Source organism: Perognathus longimembris, chromosome 8 (genome assembly GCF_023159225.1).
Source record: "Perognathus longimembris pacificus isolate PPM17 chromosome 8, ASM2315922v1, whole genome shotgun sequence".
NCBI lineage: Eukaryota > Metazoa > Chordata > Mammalia > Rodentia > Heteromyidae > Perognathus > Perognathus longimembris.
The window spans coordinates 51,277,861-51,299,399 of record NC_063168.1 but is presented as its reverse complement, the minus strand read 5'-3'; the positions used below and the strand labels follow the sequence as shown (position 1 = coordinate 51,299,399).

General features: G+C 36.7%; 1 protein-coding gene and 1 long non-coding RNA gene across 10 annotated transcripts in view; one reads left to right on the top strand and one right to left on the bottom strand.

Annotated features, from left to right (window-relative positions):
- The window catches only part of Slc8a1 (solute carrier family 8 member A1), a 343,885-nt gene that overhangs the window by 152,981 nt on the left and 169,365 nt on the right, over nt 1-21,539 (bottom strand). The window lies entirely within an intron of this gene.
- Nucleotides 835-11,861, top strand: LOC125356521. Its single transcript, XR_007211917.1, has 3 exons — nt 835-872; nt 4,644-4,645; nt 10,598-11,861. It is a non-coding gene; the product is annotated as an uncharacterized LOC125356521 (long non-coding RNA).

Genomic DNA, 21,539 nt, shown 5'->3' with positions numbered 1-21,539 from the left:
TCAGACACTTATCTCTAATTAACCACTCCAAATCCGGAGGTGGAGCTGTGACTCAAATGACAGTGAGCACAAAAGCTCAGAGAGAGCAATCAACCCAGAACCAACACACACACACACACACACACACACACACACAATGACTATGAATGAATTAGTCCCTAATCCCAAGAACTCATAGTCTAGGTAGAATTTCTCATCCTGAGCACTACCAATAACTCATTGTGGAGAACAGCTTTCTTGTGAATTGTAGGATATTTCTATATTTGCTCTGTATTCTGTCCTGTGTATCAATAGTACCTCATCAGTGGTGACCACCAAAACTGCCTCTAGAAATTTCCAATGTCCCCTGAGGTGAAAAATGTACCTAGTTAAGAACCACTGGTCTAGGGGTAAATGCAGACATGTAAATAAATAACTGAAATGAGCGATCAAGTTACAGAAGCAATGTACGTATTTGTTCAGGAAAAGAGATTGCTGGTTTTTCAATTTGTGCTGAGAATTTGTTTGGCACACAGTGAATCTCTCAATTTTTTTAGATAAATGAATGAACTGTTGATATCCTCACACTCCCTGCTAACTAAAATATTTTGCCTTTCTAGCCACATATATTAGAAAGGATATTTTCACATTCCATAGGCCCAAATCTAATTATGTGAGCAACAAAATGCACTCTCATTAATATGTTTACCAAATGCTTTACCGAAAGAGGGAAGAACACTTAATTTTTCAGACTATGTCAGAATATGGGTATTTCTACACCACCAGTCTCTTTTTTTATTATTAATTTATTTGTTTATTAATTGAACACAAATTTTTTGACGTGTTGTGCAAAAAGGGTACAGTTACATAGTAGGGCAGTGTGTACATTTCTTGTGATATCTTACGTCCTGTTTTTCTATCTCTTCTCTAGGTCAGGTAGACATAGATACAATATACAATGTATCAAGACACGCCCAAGAAAGTTCGCCTAGGGCTTTAAATGTAATGTCGATATTAGACAATATGTCGACAGTAGTCTTATATGAACGTACATACCTAGCTTTTGAGCAATTGTATTCCCCTGAGAGGTCAATTTTTGACCTTTATATGTTGAGTAATTGTTTGGTTTTAGTTACATACTGTTGGGTCGCTGCCCCAATCCTGTGGGGAATACTATTTGAAAAGCAGTTTTTGGTTTCACAGACTTGATCTCTACTGTCTCTCCGTATCCCTTTGTTAACAGTCATATATCAGGGAGATCATGCCCCTTTGTTTTCTGTGTTCTAGGCTTGTCTCACTCAACATTATTTGTTCAAGTTCTGACCATTTCCCTGCGAATAACAATATTTCACCATTCCTAATCGCTATGTAGTATTCCATTGTGTATAAGTACCATATTTTTTGGATCCATTCGTCTACCACCAGTCTCTTAAATGGTACTTGTCTTTTTTTTTTTTTAAAGGGCATTGGTAATGATCTTTTTCATGTCAAATACAGATACCAGACAATGACAAATAGGAGCATGTGTACATAGAGCTCTGAGTGTAAATTCAAGTGGGAAGGTGACTTTTGCGGTTTTGCACATCTTAAATACAGAGTCTGAAGCAGCTGGATCATTTCCCTTGCAGGTTTTGTGAGGTTGAATGTATTTGCAAAGCATCATCTATTCTGGGATGCTCCTGCTCCTGTGCAGATGCATCTGATATGTGACCATGCATAAACAGTATGGTAAGTCAACAAGCAGACATGTGTAAAGAATTAAAATAAAAGGAAAACAAAGTACGATCTGCATTTATAGACTGAAAGGAGATGCAAAGCATAATGGGAGCTTATAGAGTCCTAACATTGATGGCTAGGTAAAGATGGAAAATAATGTCATCCCTGGGACTTACATACTGAATGTCAAGTTGAAAAGCTTTTGGTTATTTATCTTCACACAGAAGCAGGAATAGAGAAGGGGCTGACTTTGAGGCAGAAGAAAGGGGCCTGGACTTGGAAATACAGAGAGTGTAAGGGCATTTGAGGATAATTAAAAAGAGAGATGCAAAGGGAGTGTATAGCATGGAACATTTCAGATTACTAGACATGTACTTGGTAAATGTTATTATCCTTTAACATTTTTTTAAAAATGGAAGCCAAAATAGGCCCACAGGGAATGTTCTTAGAAATATATAGTCCTTGGACAGAAATACCCACAGTTGCCAAAGGAAAGTGTGACACTTGGTGCTGTTGCCAGTCACTAAGCCTTTGCCCAAATAATGGCAAACCTTCCCTTTCTAAATGTGGTTTCTTAATTAAGACCCAATGTCAATTCCTATGCATAAGTGGAAATCAGCAGATCTGAAGTTAAGGCCAAGATCCATCGCTGGTTGGCTATGTGAAGGAACATTTTTCCCTCCAATTTTCCTATTTGGAGAATGAGAAAGCTAAAACTTTCCACCAATCTTTGTGAAGGATTAAGGGGATGAGTCAGAACACCAATCTCTGATCTTTTTCATTTCTTTGTTCAAGGAGAAATATTTCTCTATTTTCTGAAGTAAATGTTTGTTTTGCTTCAGAAAAATAAATGAAAAATTTGCATATCTGTAAGAATCAAAAAATCTTGTAGAGGGCTGGGGATATAGCCTAGTGGCAAGAGTGCCTGCCTCGGATACACGAGGCCCTAGGTTCGATTCCCCAGCACCACATATACAGAAAACGGCCAGAAGCGGCGCTGTGGCTTAAGTGGCAGAATGCTAGCCTTGAGCGGGAAGAAGCCAGGGACAGTGCTCAGGCCCTGAGTCCAAGGCCCAGGACTGGCCAAAAAAAAAAAAAAAAAAATCTTGTAGAGATATTGGCCCAGACAATGACAAATAGGAGCAAGTATACATAGAGCATTGTAGAGATATTGTTCATAATAGCCAAAAAGTTGAATCAAGTGTCTGTCAATAATAGATGACTGGATAAGCAAAATATGCCAAACAGAATATGGCTCAGACTTATGTCTTGTGACATATTATAGCATGGATGAAGCTTCAAGATATTATACTAAATGAAATTAGGCAGTCATAAAAAGAAATATAATTTCATCCATTGTAAGAGGTTACCGAAAGTAGCCAAATTCATAAAAATTAAACTATTATGGTAGTTATGAAGGAAGCAAGGAAAAGAAATTGGCATATTGTTTAAGTTGAGCAAAATGAAAACATTCTAGAGATATATCTCATGACCATTTGAATGTAGTTAACACTACTGGATTACATTTAAAAATAGGATGGTAAATTATATGTTAGGTATTTTTTTCAACAACACAAAGTTTTTCTAAAGGTTATTATAAAGAATCCAAGCCTAACTCTTGGAAATATTCTGAGTTTTAGTATTAGAACTTGGCTGGAGGATACACATAGGCTTCCTTCTTTGCATGAGTAGATGTGGCTCACAGTAATCTGTTCACGGAAATGGGAAAAATCTGCAAATGTCAGCTCAAGCTATCGGCTCCTGGCCTTTCTAGTCTGTAGCACAGGACAACAGCAAAGGCATTGGAACTCTTCAGAAAGGAAAATGATCAGTATGCACAGACCATCTAGATCAGCTGCCTGTGGTCATGGGTCATCCTAAAAAAGTATCTCTGAAGGTGAATGACAACATGTGATTATTAGGTTCAGGAAGGAATTGCTAAGGCAATCAGAAAAATAAGTAAATTAAATACCAATTTATATAAACCCTCTTTAAGACAGTTTTGCCTTTTGAGCCTAAGCAGCTTTGCATTGGCCCAATACACAAACTACCAGAAAATTATTGTCCCCACTGCAGCACTGTCTTCTTGGGCAGTACCTGCTGTGAGCCAGTTTCTGAGAGACAAAGAACCTTATGGGGTGCTGCAGTGACATTATCTCAACAATTCTTCCTTTGGAAAAGACCAAGAATCTAAACAGAATGGTGATATTCTTAAGTAGATGGTAGCATGGTAAGCTGGGAATATGGGATCTACCTGAACAATGCACTCGCTCTCTTTGTCTTCCTCTTTCTCTCTCTCTCTCTCTCTCTCTCTCTCTCTCACACACACATTTACACACACAGAGACACACACATTTAGTTAGTTTGTTCATTCCTATTTTACTAGGTCATTGTGGGCTTCAGTTTGTCCTCTGAAGTTATGAAATGGAGCTAGATACCTTTCAGGTCTTTCATGGTTAGAGAGGGAGTGGAAGAGCCACAGGAGGCTTTGATGCTGTGTCACAAATGACTTCTTTAAGTGAAGCCAGAACATTTCCTCTGGGCAGAACACAACAGGAGGAAGCTAGGGACATCACTCACGCACTGCTCTAAGGCTCTGAGCCATCAGTGCCTCTGGGAATCACCACCAATGTTCTACCACTGAAACTTTACTTACTAAGAAGGAGGAAATTATCTGTTGGGAAAAAAAGAAATCAAAACAAAATAGAAACCAACCCCTAGAGGTGTATTGGGCTCACAATTATTTCCGATAGTGGTTCGGTCCTGTGGGGGAGGAGGGAGTCAGGGAGACGCCACAGACATCAGACACCTGACTGATGAGGTCCACTGAGATGCTGCATAAGGCAAAGCTTTGTCATCTCATATCTTTGAAGAAGCATCTTCTCTGGAGGCCTTTAAAAATAGGACATGCTCTCAGCAACTGGAGACATAAATCTTTCTGAGGTGAGAAGTAGAAAGAGACAATAGCTTTCTAAAATTCTTGGGGCACTGGGTCCTGTGGACAGTTAGATTCCATACCTACCTGGAACAGTTAAATTATAGTTATCCTCTGAAACCTCCCAGACCCAGCGAAATCTTCAGTTGAGTCAATTATTTTGCAAGAAAAATAACCTCTGCTATTGAAAGGCAATCATTTTTTGGTCATTGTTGATGTTTGTTGTTTTTAATAGGACAGATACCAAGGTGACAGTGCTCCCTGCAATATCTTGTTTCTTCTGTATTTACCTATTTAATCAAGACATATTTCTAATGTTTTAGACAAGAACTACAGTTTCAACAGAGGAATGAAGTCTGTAGGTCTTTGTTGTAGCTCTCTGCTGCTGTTCTCTCAACAATTACCAAGTGGTCCTCGCCCTTAGGAATAAATGCACTTCAGGATGTGGAAGATACACAGGTGAAAAGCCCCTAGTTTATGCTGGTGACCTCCAATATCCTAATGGTCTCTCTAGAACTGATGACTTAGGTTAAACCAAGTCGTCATGCAAAAATCAATGACTACTTTACTTTATTTAACAGATACTTTCATTGGGATATAACTAAATAGGACATATTATTAAAATATATAACAATGATTTTAATATTTTCCCCAGGATTGTGCAACCATCACCACTCTCTAGTTTCTGAATACTTCAATCGCCTCTGCCCTCCATGCCCCAAAGAAATCTTCTTTGTATAATCAATTATTCCTATGTTTCCTTCCTCTTAGTTCTTGGTAGTCACTAATCTATTCTCTGGCTTTATGGAGTACATATTCTGGATATTTCATATGGATGAAAGAATGTACTCTATGGTGTTTTTGTCTCTGGCTTCTTCTTCCTCTTACAATGAATTCGAGTTCATCCATTTTATAGCAGGTGTCACTATGAGCAAGGTTAGTGCTGAAACTTTGCTTTTCTTTCCGGATGAATGAAGGTGGCACAAGCCTTACCCACCCTTGCATGCCACACTCACAGAAAGCATTTTTATAGTGTAGCCCAAGAGTTACAGTAATCCCAGGTAGTTGGATTAACCCAATCAGACATGGTGAATTGCACAGAAGACAGGCAAGGAAGAAACAGCTCAGAACCAAGGACTGAGGAAATTATCTGCAAAGTGAAGGAGATGTTCACAGTTAATATCTGGCTACTAGGTGGCACACAGAATAAGGGAAAAAGAACAAAGGGAGAGGGATAAGGTCTGTATTCAGATATAGGCCAAGCAGCTTGGGATCTGAAGTATTTGGCTCTATAGCAATTCTAGCTGTGGTCAGAAGAAAAAAAATAGAATTACTTTCTATGATGTCCTCATTTTGAAGATGAACAATTGGAATTTAAGTGATTAAGAGAGCTCACAAAGCTCAAAAATCTTAGTGATTATCTCTTTTGTCCCCTTCCTCATTGGAGAACCTATTTTCAGCTCACTGTCATCATTCCAACAGATGGGTCGGGCCAAAGGTGAGTAGCTAAAAGCAGCTTAGAAGTCACTTACTCTCACGTCTTCATGGAGTGCCTGAGCTAGCTGAAGGTGCCAATAGGTTTATATTAGCTTAAAAGTTTGATGCCCATTGAAGTAATCTTTAGAAGTTAATCATGTAAAAACTTAGGGTTCCTTTACATTTGAAATAAATTTAGTATATTAGCATCCATCCAATGGGAAAGGCCTAATTCTGTACTATGGTTAGAAAAGGGATGCCAAGAATATGCAGAGAAATATTATGCAATCATTACCAAAGAGCACTTAGTGGACTGAATCATTATAAACTTAACAGTTCTAAAAGCATAACTCTGCCATTCAATTCAGAACCACAGCTTTTAAATCAATTACTGCTAGAGTCATGCTATAGAAGAAGGTCATGTTTCTTCAGAAAAAGGAAATTAAAGATAAATACACCTTAACAATCTTGTAATTGGCCAGAGATATTTGGTGAATTTATGTAATGAGGAAATTAGGAACATTAACATGGTGTTATATATTTATTGACTAGAAGTGGATGACATAAGAAATAAAGATTAAAATATGATTTTCTGGTATTTATATCATATGAAACAAATGACATATAAAGCTGAAAGCTGGAAGGATCCATTAAATATTCATAACGTTATCTCCAAACAGTGGAACTATACAACAATTTAGTTTATTTTGTGGTTTACTTCTCTTCTGATTTTTCAACAATGAACATGGATTACTTGTATAATTAAAGTTGTTAAAAATAGGTTCTGTTTTGAATATTGTGTTTGTAAGACTGGCTCATTGTTATTTGTTCATACAACAAATACCTTTTTTTAAAGTCTATGACAACAATAAAACCGAATTGTCCTTACTATGTTTAGAAACTCAGAAAATAATACTTCTACAATAATTATGAATCAACACAAATGGAAACTTGTGTCAGGAAACACAGGCAGGGGAACCAGACCTCCTCCTTGCCCTTCCTCCCTTGCATTCCAAAGAGTAAGTCTCCTTTTACTCCTTCACTCACTTAACAGTTTCTCCCTCCACTAACCACAAATCTCCTAACTGAAATTTACCAGTCTTCTCTGCTTTGCTGCAAAGCTGACAGAATGGTCACCTCAAAGGACAAACTTGCTGAGCTTTTTAGTACTATAACATCATAGAAAGGTCTTATTGATAGGGCACTTCGAATAATCACATTTACCTATTCCTGAAGGTGAGGTGGCAGCTAAGGAATAAATCACAAGTCTATATTCCCAAAGAACTCAACTACGAGGACCGTAGTGCTCCCCAACGAGGAAGGTGACATTTTCATTAGAGAGTTGTAGAGCACACGCCTTCTAACAGTGGTCCAAGAAATGACATTCTATACTATTTCAGTCTACTTCTGCTTTTCATATTCAAAACTTGATTATAAAGAGTATTATTGCCACAAATCACAGAAATATAATGTGTTTTTGGGAAATACATATGAATATATACACAAGTGTTTATGTATGTATAAAAAGAAGTACATTCTCCTGATCTCAATGGATGTTCATACATGTTTTTAAGGATGACTTCTGTTTGAAAAGTAATGGTCTACATACTGTGAAAAATGTAAGATAGGACTGAATTACCATGCTGATTGCATAAATAAAAAGAAGATGCATTTCTTTTTAAAGGTAGAATTCATGGCGTATCAATTACAGTGCTGGGCTTTATAATCCATAGCAAATTACAAATTAGTATTACAAATTAGTATTTCACAATTAAATTTTATGGTTCTTGAGATATATTTTTCTAGTGTATTTTAACAGCTTTGTTGAGATACCATGGATATGCAATAAACTAGGTATATTGCAAGTGTTCATATTTGGTAGGTTTCTATCTAGTGCATAGCGATACTGTATTGTGATTTTAATTTACACTTCCATAGTGTCTAATGATGTCATGCATCTGTTCATATGCTTATTTGGTAACTGCAAATACTTTTTAGTGAAATACCTCCTCAAATATTAGCCAGTTTTATGGTATGTTTTCTTAATTGTTGAATTTGGAGCACTGGTTATAAATTTGGGATAGAAATCTTCGATCTATTACTTGCCAATATTTTCTTTTGGTCTGGCCTGTCTTTTAATTCACTGGCGAGTGTCTTTTAAAGAATATAAAGTTTAAATTTTATCTAATTTTTAATGGTAGTTTTATGAATTAGTAAAAAAACTAGCCTAATTTGAGTACCTAAAGGTTTGCTCCTCTATGTTATTCTGAAAGTTTTATAGCTTCAATTTTGTATTAAGTTTAAGGTACATCTTGATTCAATTTTTGTATGTAGTTTAAAGATCCAAATTCTTTTTTTCTTCTTCGTATATGGGTATCTAATATTTCCCAGAGAATTTTCTTTCTTTTGAATTTTCTTTTCATTTTTTTTTGTTCAAAACCAATGAAGAGAGCTTGAGGATGTAGTTGTGACTCAATGATAATGCAGTCCTGCCTAGCACAAGTAAAGCCCCAGGTTTGTTCCAGGAACCACAAAAATAAAAAGAAAAACCACGTGTCCACATATATGTGGATCGGTTCATACATTCATTATGTTGCATTCATCCATTCCTATTTTGTATGCCATTGCTACACTTTTTAAGTGCTGGGCCTAGGCCTTGAACTCAGGATCTGGGTGCTGTCCCTAAGCAAGGCTAGCACTCTACCACTTGGGCCACAGCTCTACTTCCAGCCTTTTTTGTTTTTTGATGGTTTATAAGAGCCTCCGGACTTTTTTTGCCTGGGCTGACTTTGAACCATAATCCTAGGATCTTTACCTTTGCCTCCTGAAAAGTTAGGATTACAGGTGTGAGCCACTGGCACCTGGCTTCCAGTCTATTTCAATTGCTACAACTATAAAATAAGCATTGAAATCAGGACATATAACCCTTCCAGTAGCGTTTTCTTTTTCAAACCAGTTTTAGTGAGTCTAGCTGTTTGCATGGTACTCATCAGGACATTAACACAGGAATGATTATCTTTTAATTTCCAAACCAACAATTTTTAGATAAGCAAAAGGTTAGTTGAGGTTGTTGTGTTGATGTTAAGTTGGACTGGAGCAAATAAGTAACCGTGTTCTTTCTTAAGAATGCTCCTAGGAATTTCAGTTAGCTAAACCTCTTACAATTGCTTTTCCACTTACTTTTCCTAGATCCAGTTTGGGTTAGTTCTTAAGTAGTATCAGGAAAGAAAAAAAAAGTAGTGACTTTTGAAGTTGATATGTCACTTAAAATGTGGTCCTGATACGTATTTAAAGGATTTGTCAAAATAAATTAAGACAAGTAAAAGTGGATCACATGGTCCTTAATGTCATTCTCTTGTCCAAAATAAACCTTCTGAAGTATTTATCTAAAATAGTCTCATGAAGCTAGAGTAGAAATCCTCTTAGAGAGATGGTTTCCAGTAAAAAGTACCAGAGATATGAATTTATCTACATTTTACCTTAGGAACTTTGTAGCCTTTGGCACAGGGTTGGTTATAATACATCAAGATACAAAAGGGAGGAAATACCCAAAAGCTTCTTGTCATTGGGCTGTATCATGAAATAAGCCTGGGCACACAGCCAAGAAAAGTAAATGTAATGACCCCAATCCAATTTAAAATGTATAGTACAGATTTTCTATAGAGAAAATACTTCATAGGTTCATAGGTATACAAATATTGCATGGAAAAAAAGTATGAAATGACAATTGATCTCCAGAAACTCCCACCTGAGTTTCTATATTTAAGATACCTTCTCTGAGTATGTAGGCCTGCTGGGCACGGCATTCATAGTAACAAAAAAAAAGCCGTTAAGTTGTTCTGATCATGATTGATTAAAAAAAAAAAATTTTGTCTATGAGCCAGGAGTTAAAACTTTCCTTAGTAGTTCAAGGACAAAAAGAGTCTGTGGGAGTAGATTTGGCACTTGGATGTTGGAAAAAAGCATGTTACTAAAAGGAACACCACTTGAATTACGTTTGATACCTCCACAAAGCAATGCATTCTTTCCATTGGAAAAGGCCTCATATACTCAAAGAACCAAGTGGAAATTCCACTCCCTTCCCACCAATGAGTGTTGTATATTAACATGGAATTGGGTTAAATATGATGAATACTTTCTATAAATATTAAAATTCAGCACATAGTTTCTCTCCTTCAACATGATAAAATTTTAGCTGATATCATGAATTTTTGCAACAAACAAAATACTTTTCCTTTTCCTCTTTGCTGTGTTGCTTGTGGATTCAACTAAGGACCTTATAAATGCTAGCAAGAACTCTGCCACTGAATTATATCCTTGGTCCTTGGATTTTTGAGATAGTATCTTCCTCTGAAGCCCATACTGGCTTTGATTTTACTATGTAGTTCTGGGTGGCTATGAAATCCTGGTGCTCTTGCCTGTTCCTCCTAAGTGCTTAACAGCACAGTTGTGAACCACCACCTTGACCCAATTTTACATTTTTGGTGTTAGTTTTTCTCTTAAATAGCAGTTAGAATTCAAAGACAACAACTAATGACCATTTCATCTTTATTTTTACTGATCAAATAGGATTTCTAAATTAAACTTATGACAAAGTTGGATTTGTTATATAGATTATGAGAATTATAAATATGTATTATTAATAATTACCTCAAAACTCAGTATGGACCGAATGTTCCAAGACTATATGTATCTATCTACTTAAATACTTACTGATATCCAGCTGCTCAATCAAATGGAATATCACTGATATCAGCCCGCAGTTCTAAAGATTATAGAGACTAACTACCCCAATGATGATTAAATTCAATAAAAGAAGGCTCTCTGTGGTAAGCTAGCTAGCTAGATTGATACTCCTGTGAGCTGAACTGAGTATTGCTGATCTATAGGCTGAGGTTTCTTGAGACATCACAAGGACATCAGTGAAATAAACTATAATCAATGCTGTTAATGAAAAAATCATCGTAAGGGCCAAATAAAATGTTTCTGAAATCAATATACAATTGCAGAATAATATGAGGAGAAAACAAAGTTCATTAGATCATTAACTATACTCAATCTTTCATTCTTTAGTACCTGGATGCTTCATAAGCATTTCCTGAGCCATTGTGAACTTCTGTGAGCTTCATCAATATGAACCAACGCTCAAGTGCACCAAAGTATGTGTACCATGCACACTTTTCCAAAACCATATGTAACATAAAATAAACTTACAATACAAAAGACTAGATCTGGAATATTAGAATAAACCTGGATGCACAAACCATTGTCTTATAAAGCCTGGATTATCCCCAAATCTACTTCTCCCATCTTCCAACTAGACCTGTAAAACTACATCAGATTGAGTAGGATTACTTGTAATCTCAAGGCTCTGCGCTTTTGAGAGTTGTGGAGCCTCCTGCTGAATAGATAAGGGTAAGAAGTAATAAACTCAAGAGACCACTGGCTTCTGATCCCATCCTGGTTCTTGGCCAGGTATCATGCAGTTTTGGAAAATATTAAAATAATACATGGGCTTGCTTTTCCTTAAATTAATATGAATTCAATGAAAAACACTTAGAAAATTGCCTCAAGTTTTGTCAGTGTGAAGGAAGAGAAAGTAATTGGAATGTGATATGTAAAGCTAAAAGCTCAGTGACAACAGACTGAGAATACCATTTGTCGGCATTTTGGAACGTCTTTCACAAAGTGCCAATGCGATCTTCTGTTAAATGATCCCATCTGCTGCACACACCACTTGTTTGTTAAGCACACAATAATATATTGCTTGAACCTTAAACTATAACTCCCAGTGCTGTGCACCAATGCAAAGACACAAAGATGTCTATTTTACTAAAGAGAGTATATGCCAGGCACCATGTTGAGATCTAGAAAACAGGTGAGTCAATAAGTCACTTTCCTGCTTGAGCCCCTCTTGTTTTACTCTTCAGAGGAGTGCATTATCATTTAAGTGTAGGAAGTGTCAGCTTTCAGGGATGAGTCAGGACAAGGCTTCATAAGGAAGGTGGAGGTGTAGTTGCACCCAGGAAAAAGAAAAGGCATCATCAAGACACTTTTGTCAGTCACAGGGCTTGAATTCCAGGCCTGGGCACTATCCCTGAACTATTTTGCTCAAGGTTAGTACTCTTCCATTTTGAGCCAGAGCTCAAAGTAGTTAATTGGAGATAGGAGTCTCATGGACTATTCAGCCTGGGCTGGCTTTGAATCAGAATCCTCAGATCTCAACCTCCTAAGCAAATAGGATTATAGGCATGAGCCACCAGTGCCTAGCTCATGTTTGACTTTTAAGTTTGTCTGTGACTGCGTGTGTACTACTTTTGGATCTAAAATTATTAGAATTTAACCTAGTAGTGTCAGTGGCTTATAGCTTTAATCTTAGATATGAAGGATGTTGAGAAATGAGAAACACAATTCAGTCAGTCCAGGAAAGAAAGGTCCTTGAGATTTTTTATCTCCAGTTAACCAGTAAAAAACTGGAAGTGGAGATTTGGCTTAAATGGTAGAGCACTACACTTGTGCAAAGATGCCAATGGAGAGAGGAAGACTTTGACTTCAAACGCCAGTACTAGCGCACACGCACATGCGCGTGCACACACACACACAGCTTAAGTGTTTAAATAATATCACATTAATGTATAGTGATAGTGAAGAGAGACTGCTTTGTTCTGTACACGTAATCTTCCACTAAAGAAGAATGTGATTTTGGATACGATATTTGATTTTCCTGAACCTCACTTCCCTTATCTGCAAAATGACAACAGTAACAGTACCTAACTTATAGTGATACTGGGAGGATTAAACGACCTATACTTACCAAGTGCTGCTTAGTACCTGTGAATTACTATACACTCTGCAAATGTTAACTGTTCTTATTGCTGCTTACATCTTTATTTTGCAAAACATAAAATGGATCCATAATGTGTCCACTTCTCAGTCTTTAAAATTCAGTTGATAAAACTAACTACTACACATTGTCTGGAATAAGGGTGTGAAATTAGGCAATTTCAGCTAAAGCTGGTGGAAAAGAGACTGCACTTCAACATGTTTCCAATATATCTGGGTGCCTCAGCATCCTCTACGCCTGCAGAGATGTGATCTATGCGAATGCTGATAAACCCTGCCATTTTGTGAACTTGAATCTGTCTTTGACTATTTAGATACTTTTATTTTAGTTCCTGTGATTGCTAGCTATTTTATATTCCTGTTTTTTAAATGAAAAATGGTATGTTGCTCTTAATGGAATGATGTCATTTATGACAACTTGAGTAGGTTTTGTTAGGTTATGAGGTACAGAATAGGAAACAATCATTCCTAGACTGTATGGAGGACAGATTCAAGCCTACTGTCAGATTCCCAAAATCCCCACTGACAACTTCAAACAGCATTCTTACTTGTATGAACAATCTTTGGGAAAGGTGCCCAAACCCCTATTTAATGATTTTTTTTTCTTATTAGGGTGGGAGGAGAGACTAAAGTTGCTTTATACATTAAAAGCCATTTCAAAAACAAAGTTTCAAGACTACCAGGTAGTCCTATGAAGTACAGATTGCATTGGAAGTCCCATATCCAGAGTTTCTGCTTCAGTAGCGATCTGGGTGAGGATCAGCGGAGCTGCTTTCTATCAAGCTCCCAGATGACACTTCATAAGAAAAGAGAGATCACAACAACATTCACCCATTAATACAGCATGTCTGTGCCAAAGTTCCCTGCAGCACATTGCCTGATACCACTGTTGTACATTCCTCATCACCCCTATTCCTTCTAGAATCTTCTCTGACCTTGTTGGCAAATGAGATTCTTGCTTTATAAATGCAGGACCTTAACATCCAACATAACTCCCTGGCCAACTATGTGTTTTCTCTTCACACAACAGCCAGTGGTAGTTTAGCCCTTTCAAGGGGTTAGTGTTCAACTGTAGCATAATTGCTGAAGGTAAAAAAAAAAACAACCAAAAAAAGAGGACTCGGGCTGGAAGTATGGCCTAGTGGCAAGAGTCCTTGCCTCCTACACATGAAGCTCTCAGTTCGATTCCCCAGCACCACATATATGGAAAACGGCCAGAGGGGGCACTGTGGCTCAAGTGGCAGTGTGCTAGCCTTGAGCAAGAAGAGGCCAGGGACAGTGCTCAGGCCCTGAGTCCAAGGCCCAGGACTAGCCAAAAAAACAACAACAAAAAAACAAAAAAAAAAAAAACCGAGGACTCAGAATACTTGGCATCCGTGAAACTTCTTATAATATCTCTCTGACACTACAATCATAGCATAATTTTCTTGATCACTTATTTATGGCTCCTTTATTCAAAATCAAGGAAGACAATAGGTGATCAAAAGTTTTGTTTAGAATGAGGGAGGAGGTAACAAACAGTACAAGAAATGTACCCAATGACTAATGTATGAAACTGTAACTTCTCTGTACATCACTTTGACAATAAATAAGAAAAAAAAGAACTAAAAAAAAAGTTTTGTTTAGCTAGTAACATTTATTAGTAGCAGTAGCAACAACACCAAAAGTTAATGTACATTTAAGGTTGTGTAGGACTTAAAAACTTTAGCTCCTCTGAAGATATCCTTGGTAGAGACTACATTAACTCTTCCTATTCAAGGAGAAATATTATTTTCTAGCTTTTCTTGTCTGACTTCAAGGGTGGAGAAAGATAGTATCCATCACTTCTTAGATTGATGCAGGCAATGGCAGTAATACAAGCTACATACAACAAGTAATCATTTTAGTTTTTTTTTCTATATTTTCCTGAGGTAGGGAAAATAGCCATTTTGGTATAGGCTGGAGTAGAATTCTGAGTCACACCCACAAATCACTGACAAAGTAGGCACTGATATGAAAAAAACAAACACAACTGAAAGCAAATTTAATTGCAACAAACCTAAATACCCATTTATGTTATAGAACCTATGCAAACATTGACTAACTATGGGGTGATTACATTCCTTAAAATTAAACTTAAGCTGGAGTCCAACAAGAACTCCAGGTTATGGAAACAAGTGTTATATCATTGTTGTAATTATTTTCAACATGCCATGTGAAACCGTACCTTTTTCTTTGTTTCTTTCGTATTCCCTTCCTGTGGTTGTGTCCCTGCTATCACTGTATCTCATCTGAGTACCCTGGATACTGTATATACATGTATTAGAACTAGGGTAGGGAAAGGGAATATCAAAATCAAGAGACAAAGGATAAAAAGACAAACTATTCCAAAACCAATACTTACAAAACCATTTGGTATAAACCAACTGTACAACTCATGGAGGAGGAGAGGGGAAGAGGGAGGGAGAAGGCAGGGAAAAATGAGAGAGGAGGTAACAAGTTGAACAAGAAATGTACTCACTGCCTTATTATGAAGCTGTAACCTCTCTGTACTTCACTTTGACAATAAAGGGAAAAAAGGAAAAAAAACCCAGAAATATCTACTTAAAAATATTATTCTGTATTTTTTTTCAGTTGGAACTATGTAAAAGAAGAAACAAGCTTCATTTTTAGTCAGACCTCAAAATTTCTCAAATATTATAAATCTAAATTTAATGGATCCTTATCTAACAGAACTATTTTATTATGGAAAATATGGCAGCATATAGATACAAATTTTGTGATATTTATTTTGAGAAAATTAATCTTTTAAAAAAAACCCAAAACTCCAAAACCCTGACGCTAGGTTGTGCTTCACTTACTGCTGTGGTCTCCAAGGTTCTGTGCGGTCACTGCTGGAGATATCCAACCCTTTTCTGATTTCATCTATGAAGTGTACAACAGGCCAGCCCAGGCTTTGACTAGAAAAAGTGGGGGCACTAAATATAGGTTCATGACATGGAGTGCTAACCCATGGAAAACAAATTTATTTTTCTTTCTCTTTACATCTTATGCAGGCCAAGTAAATTTGCTGGAATGGCAGTAAGTTTGAAAGGGCTAAAAAAAGTCATCAAGTGATTTTTTCAAACTCTTGCACCTCAGAATTTCCCAGGGAAATTGTTCAAAATATGGTTATTTGAGCCTCATCATACGACTAACTAGTAGGGACTATGTAAGAGCGATGAGTGTTTGTTTTGCAAGTAATTCTGATACTCAGCATACCTCTGACTGATCTATATTGCTTGTAGAATATATATTATACCAAACTACCAATCTGCTATACTGGTGAATTGAATAATCTTCATTACAATGCTAGGAAGCAAGGATTATTCTTATCATTACTATTCCTTGTTACAAAAAAGAAAAAGACATCTTCAGTTTTCCAAAGCCAGTAAGTGAAAATTCAAAATTGTATGACTCTACTGTTTACGATAATCAGTTCCAAAAACCAATGCTACTATGTTTATGTATTGATTATAAATAATAAGGGGAAATATAAATGATGAGAAAAATATGTCAATTCAAACAGTCTTCAGGAAGCTAGTAAAAGTTACCCAAGAGTGTTTTATACAAGAGCCTAATTGTTATAACACATCTATTGTGTGTCTTACTTGACAGTTACTCTCTGGAAGTCCTTCTCTTCTCAACCTTTCAATAACATGTTTGAGCACACAGTGAGTGGCTAGGGTACAGAATTCCTAGAGCTCATATGTGTCTAAAAGCGGAACAAGGGTGGGAATGTGGCTTAGTGGTAGAGTGCTTGCCTAGCATACATGAAGCCCTGGGTTCAATTCCTCAGTACTACATAAATAGAAAAAGCCAAAAGTGGGTTATGGCTCAATCAGTAGAGTGCTATGCTAGCCTTGAGCAAAAAGAAGCCAGGGACAGTGCTCAGGCCCTGAGTCTAAGCCCCTGGACTGGCAAAAAACAATTAAAATTAAAACAACAACAACACAGAACAGTATTCTGCCACAACTATTAGAAAGCTTTCGACTCTAGAAAAAGAGATTTCGAAATAAAAGTGTAGCATAAGTAGACATAATAACAAGGCTTTAAATCTAGATGTAAGTCCTGATTATAGACCATATGAAAATAACTTAATTTCACCTCATTGAGGAATCAACATAATAATTATTTTTACAAGATGTATGCAATCACAGTGATCAATTTTCAGTCTCCTGAGTGGACTGGTTAGTTAGCAGGTGGTCATGAAGCCTCTAGTAGTACATATCATTTGGAGGATGTCCAATGTTAATTCAGTGTCAACTATATTCAATTTTTATTTCCTTTACTCTGTGTAGAGGTTCTGGACTAAGAGCTGGATTCTCACTTAGTACCACCTCTGTTTGGTTCTTCTAAGCATGGACTTTTTCAGTTGCCAATTCATAAATTTTTTGGAGCTTTCTTTGTCAACTGGCTGATTTGGTATTATTGATCCCTCTTTAGGCCATATGGTTTTTATAGGAGTTGTTTGATCCATGCTTCCTGAACAAGCAATTAAATGAATGAAAAGAACGCATGCTTCACTAAACAGCATACCTCCTAATCTCACATATGAGCAGTTTTACCTGTCATAAAGCTCTTCCTTATGTTAGGCAGAAATCGCTTTCATTCAGTTTTCTTCTTCTGGCTGTAATTCACCTTTCTGGAAACACAAACAATTCTTCCCAAAGGCAATCCTTTTAATATCTGAATTGTGTGTCTGTGTGTGTAAATTCCTAAGTCCTAATTTTTCTTCCAAATTTTTGTCAATTGTTTCTTTCACAATATGACTTCTAGTTATTTAATGTTGGGGTCTCTCTGGGACCCCTCTCGCCACTTCTCCAGGGGAGATGCCTGAATGTTGGGGTATCTAGGGCCCCTTTCCCCCGCCCCCCCCATCTCCCGGGGGAATGTCTGATTCCCAAACTGTGATGTTTTATGCTAGGTTGAGGAGAAATGCTGGGACCTCCCCCCTCCCCCCTTGTCCCTCACGTTCCAGGAGCAGCGGTGGAGGGAGGCATCGGGGAGACCCTTCCGTGGTCCATGAGTCTCAGCCTCCCAGAGGGCGTGCAGAAGAATTTATTATGGTGACAAAGGCGGAAGGGGAGGGACTTGGGATGATTAACTGATTGGATGAGCTGGGCTGACCATTAGAATGATGTCATGTAACTTCCTCTGTGGGCGGGATCACAATCCCCCAAGAGCCTACACGTGCTTGCCCCAGGGGCTGGGGCTTCTCTTCCTGTTAAAGGCTAAAGCCAGCTGTGGCCTCTTAAAGGCACAGCTGTCTCCAACAATTTAACAAGCTTGATCATTCTTGTCTGGAGAGAGATTGCAATATCCCTACTAAAAAGCAGTACCAAGAATGGAACACAGTATTCCTGACATGAGTGGAACATTGCAGTTTCTTTTGGAATCTTTAACTTCCTTCTCTCCAACACTACACCCTCTCCAACAAACAGCACATGCTTTATAAATGCCATTTTCAAGATTTTGTGAGTTGCATAATGGGGAGCAATGTTTTCCAATCAATTAAAATGTCTGAGTATTTTTCCTATATACTTCATCACTTTAATAACATGGAAAATAAATGTTATGTTTGAATACTCACAATGTACCATTATGTGTGCCATGAACTATGAAGTACACTGTATATCTATGCAAATAAGTGATAGGAGGCAGAACAACCAAGTATAATTTTAGAAAGTATAAGAGCTTCCTTAGGTACATCAATGTTTGAGCAAACCATAAGTAGATGGTTCTTCTACTGGTTAAGCGAAGGTAATGGTATCATTCCCTTGTTAAGTTGTGAGGACAGAGTAAACAGTTAACTGCCAAGTACATAACAGTGTGGCAGTTGGAATTTAATAAACATTAGAATTTATTGTGACTGTCGTCATCTTCATTGTTGTCATCATCATCATCATCATCATCATCATCATCATCCTATCATTATCATGACCACAGACATCATCTAAGCCTATTATCTAAGTCGCTCACAATCTGTGTACTTTCTGGTTTTCTTTTTAACTTAAGTGGCACATATATCATATTTTCACATATGTACTAGGACTTTTCATGCAAATACTTATTCTGTTATTCAGAGAGAATTTAATGAACATTTACTGTCTTCATCAAATTTTTGATTAAAATATTGGTCAATCTTCACTTCATTGTGCTATGGCACTTCTGATTTAGTTACTGGTTTGCTTCACCTAGGATTACCTGATGGTTTTCTGAGTATAAGCCTGCTTTCTTGGCAGTGTGTGTGTGTGTGTGTGTGTGTGTGTGTGTGTGTGTGTGTGTGTGTTTGTCTGTCTATGTGTTTCTTGTTGTAGATAGGGTTTAAGAAAGTCAATGTCAAATGACAATCTGATATAAAAATGATGAAGAATGAAATTCATCCAAGATCAGAGATTTATTAAATAATAAGGAAATAGCTTTCAGCTATTTTAGGTTTCTTTCAACTAACATCTCTTTGAGTTCACTCTGATGTATTTCTCATTGTTAAGAGGACCAAGGAACGGCTTGATGTTCAATGGATCATGTAACATAGGTGACTACCCTTAAAGGGAGATTTTCCTTCAGTTTCAATATTTCCTAAATTTGATCTTTAAGAGTCTTCAAAAAGCATTTGATGAACCAATGAAGATGCATTACAATAAAATCTGGCTGACTTCTCTCATGTTCTCAGGAAATTCCATCAGTCACTGCTCAGAACACAATTAGCCAATTTGTCTGATAGTCATGGATAGATTTAATCCTTTTATTCTTATTGGTTGGTCTTCCCATTCTACTCAGGGGAAGGAGTTGTGTGTAAGAAGCTAAAGGCTGTAAGATTGCTGAAGTGGACTTGGAAACATTAAGTTCAATTTGGCCCCTGTATTTTGGAGGCCATGCACCTTCATAGAGTAATACTGAATCAATTCCCTCATTCTTAAACTGAAAGAAACATGAGTTAATATTTTCAAAATATTCCTCTCATACATATACAACAGCTGGATTTTCCCTTTCAAATAATAACTTCAATATTTCATGAAAATATCAGGAAGATATCTGTTAAGGCACGTAATTGTTTTTCTGAAAATTTTGTGCATGGTTTTTCAGAAGGCAGTTATCTAAAGCACTCATAACTAATAGCATTGATTTTTATCATTTCTAATCAAGATGCTATTATTTTTTCAGAAAAGAAGCTCAATCACAAGACTCATATGCTAGAGCACATGTTAATCTAGAAACAGGTCAGAGTGTTCTCAGTAAGGATTGGGGCCTATGGGTTGTTATCTTGCTTGTAATAAATCACCCAAGTAATCAATTCACAAACACTTATTAAGCTTCTGCTGCTTCAACAAAGAATCTTTTCAATTCAGCTGCCTTAAGATTTATTCAAAGCAGAAGCTTTGAGTGAAAGAAAATGGAAATGCTCACTATGGCCATTAGAACAAGAGTAACATTTGTTCATAAAATTCACCTATTCAAAATGAGTAAGACAATGTCTCTGATTTGTCTAACTCCTATTACCCTGCACTGCATACGTTTAAGAAAACATAGTATTTGTATCAATTTCAGAAAGACAGCTATGTGACTATGCATACCTAGCAAAGGCGTAGCTAAACATTTTAAATGAGAAAGTTACTTTATTTTTTTTAATTTTAACCCATAGAATTACCTGAGTATCTGACAATTAAATTGCTGATGATCATCTTGTATCCCCTTCCTGTGGTTGTACCTGCACTATCACTGTATCTTATCTAAGTATACTGGAAACTGTATATACTGGTATTAGAACTAGGGAAGTGAAAGGTAATATCAAAATCGAGAGACAAAGGATAAAACGACTCCAAAAGCAATACTTGCAAAACCATCTGGTGTAAACCAACTGAACAATTCATGGGGGGAGAGAAAAAGGGGGGGAGAGGGGAGAGAGGAATGAGGGAGGAGGTAACAAACAGTACAAGAAATGTACCCAAGGCCTAACGTATGAAACTGTAACCTCTCTGTACATCACTTTGACAATAAATAAGAAAAAAACATAAGTAATCCATAGGTATTTGTAAAAAAGAAACAGTATCTATATCTTCTCACATTTCACAAGTATTCCTTAAGTTTGAACAAATTAAATGAAGTATGATGAAATTACAAAAATATTATAATAAGTGAGACTTATATAGCACCTATCACCATGAACTGCACAACAAACAACACACCAAAGTGTGTTTACTTTAATCCTTAGTGATATAGTAAGATTTAAAATAAGTGAATTGAGGCATATCTAACATTGTTCACAAAGGCATCTCATTTAGCCCTTTTTTACTAAAATTTAGCTCAAAAGTTTTTATAATTTGAAGATCAATTGATTTGATAACAAACTGATGATAGACTAGGATAGTAACAGAAGACAAGAATGTTTATAGTAGTACTTTTAATGCTTTTTAAATGAATACCATGTAGCATCTTTAATGCTTTGCTCCCAAGAGTTCTTAGTACCTTGGTTCTAAACAAACTGCAAGGTAGATCATCATATTTCTTAAATAGCTATTAAGACTAAGATAAAATCTAGTACATAGTGTTTTAATTCATAATCATCCTG